The sequence below is a fragment of the Halyomorpha halys genome, unplaced genomic scaffold (genome assembly GCF_000696795.3).
Source record: "Halyomorpha halys isolate HHAL.00 unplaced genomic scaffold, Hhal_1.1 Scaffold963.1, whole genome shotgun sequence".
In the NCBI taxonomy this organism is placed as follows: Eukaryota; Metazoa; Arthropoda; class Insecta; order Hemiptera; family Pentatomidae; genus Halyomorpha; species Halyomorpha halys.
This window is the reverse complement of record NW_027106713.1, coordinates 260,578-266,842: the sequence shown is the minus strand read 5'-3', so window position 1 is coordinate 266,842 and position 6,265 is coordinate 260,578. Positions and strand designations below refer to the sequence as shown.

Genomic DNA, 6,265 nt, shown 5'->3' with positions numbered 1-6,265 from the left:
AGTCTACCTCAAATATGATGTCTGTTGAATGGTGGTTGCTTACTACGATAGTCCAAAAAAGCGATATATTAAGTATAGGTAAGTAATATATAAAAATTATGTGACCTTTAAAAATACGAATGTAAAATTTTTAAGCTAATCTTCCTCCTATCAGTCACACGTTTACTTTGGATGCTTATAAAAATGTAATTAAGATTGATAAAATTTAAAAAGAAAATTAAATTATTGACTTACAAAATCATACACTAACTTCATTATTTTTTGCGGTTTCAGGATGATGACGTGATACACAATGAAGGTAGGATCATCAATCCTACGCCCGGTCTGCGAGTTAACTCTATTAGGCAGCCGGGTCTCACAAAATCGGAGGGGAAGAGGAAGGAAGGTGATTGAAGCGTGCTCTTTCGGTATGAGTGATCACTCATTTCGGTCATCAATCCAAGTGTTTACCACACGGCTACGATACTTAACTTTTATTATTTATAGCAAGCTTCATTGCCAACATGACTACCCTAGTCCTTAACTTCATTATTAAAAATATATAAGATAGCAAGGTTTGGAGAGATGATCTTCACGCCGTTTTATATAAAACTGACCTGGCAATGCTTTGCTATTGCTATATTTTAGGATGTATATAGATTTAATGATTCTGTGATAATTTGATTTAAATTATTGTATTTAGTTAAATTAAATATGTAGGTATAATTTATTTCTATGATTTGGTAATATAGATTGATTCAATATATGCCATGACATTTCTTTTTATCATTCCAAATGTTAAAAGAGCAGACATTTATGTTTCCGACAGTTCTATTAACGTAGAAATCGGATAAAATGAAGAATAGTTAGGAACAATCGTATATACACAACGGTCACCTCATTAAAAAAGATAAATCCTCGAAATAAATAAAGGTGAAAAAATTATTATTTTTAGTTTCTTTGAAAAAAAAGAATTTAGGGATATGGGTCGACGCTAAAACTAATATGGTTTGCTTGTTCATAAGCAAACATTTTGACCTACTTTACCCTAAGCCACATTATGTTTATAATTTTTTGTGAATATAATATCGTTTAATAGAATATTTATTTTTTTATTTTTTGTGAATATAATATCGTTTAATAGAATATTTATTTTTTTTATTTTTTGTGAATATAATATCGTTTAATAGAATATTTATTTATTTTTTCATACCCCTCAATCATAGAGATGAATAGATTAGTAACTTAAAAAAGAAAATAATAACCCTCACTGTGCTTCAATATTATTACTATATTGAAAATATTGTACTGTCCTATGAAAGCGTGGTAAAAGATTTTTTACTGGATTTTTTCCATTTATTTGAGGCAAATTTATTATCGAAGGTATTTTTATGTATATACTACCAAAAGTATAAACAGTTTTTAAATAAAAACTCTCCCTGTGCCTCGTAATTTTAAAAATATTTTAAAAAGCTAGCTGACCCGGCAATACCTTGCTATTGCTATATTTGAGGGTGTATATAGATTTAATGAACCCAATTGATAGTTTGTTATAAATTTATGTATTTAGTTAAATTAAACATACACATATGCTTTATTATTATGATTTGGTGACATAAATTGATCCAATATATTCGATGACATTCGTTCAAAGCATCTCATGAAAGAAAGGTTGAAATAAATGGTATATCGTTTGGTACCTGCGGTATAAGCTGTAAATTTGAGGCTTATATTTAATGAATATAATCGATAGTTTCTTAAAGTTCATTATATTTTTTAGTTAATATTAAACATTTTTCATTACTTTATTATTATGTTTTGGTAACATAAATTAACCTATACATGATATAACATTGCAATCATATATATTTTTAAAAAATATTAATAGCTTCAACATTACTCAACGAATCTACACCATACTTTTCAGTGGTTTAATTAAAGATAATAAAAAGTAACATTAAGATTTAGTAACATATATAGTTTTGAAACAAAAACTCTCACTGTGCTTCAATATTAGTACTATATCCAAACGACTGAGACTCATTGGCATATCAAATTGGTAAAAAATTTTTGGGGAGTTAAAAAAAGTCCACTAATTCATTATTATATTAAACTCTCAATTTTCGTCAAAATATTTTTTTTTTTTTTAGGGGATTTCATTATCTTTAAATATTCCCATGGCGAAAAAGAACATTTAGAAAAAAAAATGCACGTAAAAAGACCGAATGACATTTACGATTTTTTAGTAGTGAAAATTAGTATTTTAAAAAAAATAAATAACCTCCAAGTAAATCGGTCCAGTAATTCATAAGTTCATTGTGGACAAATTTAGAAAAATACCCCTCGTTAATCGATCCAGTAATTCATAAGTTCATTGAGGACAAATTTAGAAAAGTACCTCTCGTTAATCGGTCTAGTAATTCATAAGTTCATTGAGGACAAATTTAGAAAAGTACCCCTCGTTAATCGGTCCAGTAATTCATAAGTTCATTGTGGACAAATTTAGAAAAATATCCCTCGTTAATCGGTCCAGTAATCCATAAGTTCATTGTGGACAAATTTAGAAAAATACCCTTCGTTAATCGGTCCAGTAATTCATAAGTTCATTGAGGACAAATTTAGAAAAGTACCCCTCGTTAATCGGTCCAGTAATTCATAAGTTCGTGGACAAATTTAGAAAAATACCCCTCGTTAATCGGTCCAGTAATTCATAAGTTCATTGTGGACAAATTTAGAAAAATACCCCTCGTTAATCGGTCCAGTAATTCATAAGTTCATTGAGGACAAATTTAGAAAAGTACCCCTCGTTAATCGGTCCACTAATTCATAAGTTCATTGAGGACAAATTTAGAAAAGTACCCCTCGTTAATCGGTCCAATAATAACACAGAGAACAAAGATTCGAAAGCTCTCTTTCATATATATAGAGATAGAGAAGATGCTGTGATAAGATGGTAGCCTTGGTTACGTATTTGAAAACGACTAACTTTGCCGTATCATCGTTACTCATCCGATTTTGGTGAATTTTTCCCTTCTTTCAGGCATTCTATTTTTCATGTATACACTACCTAAAATATAAATAGTTTCTAAAGAAAAACACTTTCTGAGGCTTATAATGTTCAAAATATTAAAAAGATTCAAACGGAGCTACTATCCAAAGATTTTTTAGGGCTTTAAAAACTGCACCACAAGACACATAGCGGGACTAATTAAACAAATTAGAACCGGAGATATAAAATAAAACGTGAGAATTTTTTCCCTCATTTGAAACCCACATTTTTCCCTCAATAAAGCATCGAATTTAACTTTCTTTGATTTCTGCTATAAGAGCAGACATTTAGCTTTCCAACGGTTCTATGAACATGACAATCGGATAAAAGGGAGTGGAGTTATTAACCTTCCCACGGCAAAATGGAGCATATAGCAAAATGACGGAATGATTTAAGGTGGTAGCTATGGTTACGTATTTGAAAACGACTAACTTAGCCGTATCATCGTTAATACTGGTCCGATTTTGGCAATTTTTTTCCCCTTCTTTCAGACAATTCTATTTTTCATGTATATACTACCTAAAATATAAATAGTTTCTTAATGAGGTGTATATAGTTGACCGTAGATTACTGATTGGAGAAAATGGTCGAGGGGTGCGGTCAGCAAAGGAACAACATAAATAAACAAAAAAACAGGCATAAATAAATATTTTTTTGTTTATTTATGTTGTTCCTTTGCTGACCGCACCCCCGACCATTTTCTCCAATCAATAAATAGTTTCTAAAGAAAAACTTTTCCTGTGGCTCGTAATTTTCAAAATATTGAAAAAATTCAAACGGAGTTACTATATAAAGTGCGGTAAAAGATTTTTAGGAGTGAAAAAAAGTTGATATTCGTTTGCAGCACCTCGAGAAACCCCTATTTGATATCTGAAATCCCAACTTTTTCGGATACTGTTCCTTAAAAATGCCTTTATGTCTTTCGGCTCGTAAATTTGGAGTGGTGGGACATTCATTGTAGCAGCCTCTTTATCCACTGCCTCATTTTTAGGTATTCCTGAGTGCTCTATAGTCCAGAGAAAGGATACACTTTTTTTAAAGATGTTTTAGCATGTCTATATAGTTGTGAATTTTGTCTATCGTAGGCCCGCTTTGACTGAAGTTTGATAGACTCTGAAGTGCAGACATTGAATCTGTACAAATGAGTATGTTTGAGTATTCACTTTCTATGGATAAATGAAGTGCTGTCGAAATCGCCTGAAGTTCAGCTGTAAATATTGTTGAGTATGTGGGTAATTTATACCAGTAATTTATATATTTATATTTACATCAGGCCGAGACGGTATTAAATGAAAATAAAAATAATACATGAGACTGTCCGTAGCTCAATGGCTGAGACTGTGTCCAAATTCTGAGATCTATTGGCGGTGCCGCTTAGAAAACGACCTGGGGCGACTTTTTTCATTGAATGGCAGTCCCAAAAAAAAGAAAACTTTGACTCCCAACCATGGTGAAAATAATATAAATATAAATAAATGAATCTATAACTGGCTGTATAGAAAAATTCTAATGCCATTGAAATACATAAAATAATATATATGATAGTTTCCCATAAAAACACGTTATATTTTGGTTTATTTATTTTTTAAAGAATTTTAAATCTATTGAATCTCCCAAAGCATCCCATAATGTCGCTTGAATGATAAATAAATTGTCAAATAATATAAACTAAAATAATTGTAATTAAAATTATTACCAGACTAATATTATTAATAATGGAGCCAGAAATTATTGGATTGGTCTTAACATCTAATGTGTTAAAGAGAGTTGGACAGGACAGATATGTATTTAAATTATATATGAACAATTTTTAATCAAACTTTGTTGAAATATTGTAGAAAAAACAATCATAATTTATCTTTTAGATCATCCGTCCAATTATCAATTTATCTACACTCTTTAAAACTGACCTAGAATAGAATATCCTCCAACATACAGGAAGAATCAGATATAAAACCGATGGGAATCAGATATAAAACCTGTATATTTCCTTTTTATGGAGTGTTCACGCAGTTTGATTTTTTGTTTCATTATAGTTCACGAAAACGTTTGTTCACCCCACAAGGTTTACATAGTGAGTTAGCTAAAAGTGGATCCCCAATTTGTTTTGGCTTAGTAACTTACAAAAGGTACCTAGTAAAATATATTTGAAAAAAATAGATAAATATAAGCTTAATCTGTTTACCAAGTTATTAGATTCTTCGATTAATGAAATTGAAATTTTTGTTTAGGAATTATCAACAAATTTTTATGTCTTATGAACATAAAAGTCTCTGCCTAAAGTGGTTCCCTCCTTCCCCTTAAGGCTTAATTTTAAAATTTCATTTTCACTTACCTATATAAGGAATATATAGTAATGGGACTCATTGTGACCGTGTGAAATTTTGAATTGAATGGTAAGACACGTTTTGAGGTTGAGTGATTCAAAATGACCATATCTCTCGCAATGGTCTGTATTTGTGCATGTAGTCAACAAAGCTTGAAATATGGAGTCGTATAAAACTTCAATTACATATTTAAGGCGGCTACATGCCTGGGATGTGACAGCGACTTTTTCGCTAAAATCGGCCGACCAGTAGTGACACTTTATAGAATCGATTAATCCCATTTTTTTAATATAAGGAAGTACAGGTACTAAACCAAAGTTAGTGAAAGGAGGTGATTTGGTCAGAAATCACGCTAAACCACCAGATTTTTACTCAATGAAGTGTATCTAGTTTATGAGGCTGATAAACCGCCAGAGGGCTCTCGAACTCATAGGACTGACTCAACGGCTATATCTACCATTGCCGGATGCGAATCCGGGTCCTTGGAGTTAGTAGTTCATTACCTTATCAATGAGCTACCCACTCCCACTAATGAAAAATTTAGTAATCTTTAATACAAGATATGTCTTACTTTCATAGTCTAACAGGGTTTAAATACCGAATTAAAAAAAAACATTCCTCTAAAGTACTATTGTAATTTAGTTTATTTGAAAAATACACTTCCCCACATTAAAAATAATTTTAATGGAAAGGAAACAGCCATGAATGTACGATGTTTCCCGATTGTATTGTTACACCATATTTTGTTAAACTGTCGTATTCTTGGCAGGAACAAAATTTATATTCTTTTCCACCTTGAGAAACCCTTTTATTTATTTATTTTTTTAATTATTTATTTATTGTAATTTACAACTGTACAAAATAATACAATAGGTAAATATGTAGTATGTTTCATATACACTTGAAAATC

General features: G+C 30.7%; 1 protein-coding gene across 1 annotated transcript in view; it reads left to right on the top strand.

Annotated features, from left to right (window-relative positions):
- The first annotated feature begins 5,021 nt into the window (after positions 1-5,021).
- The window catches only part of LOC106687434 (uncharacterized), a 15,112-nt gene continuing 13,868 nt past the window's right edge, over positions 5,022-6,265 (top strand). The window contains exon 1 of the mRNA XM_014431321.3: positions 5,022-5,157. The gene's annotated coding sequence lies outside the window, so the exon portion shown is untranslated. The remainder of the gene's footprint in view (positions 5,158-6,265) is intronic.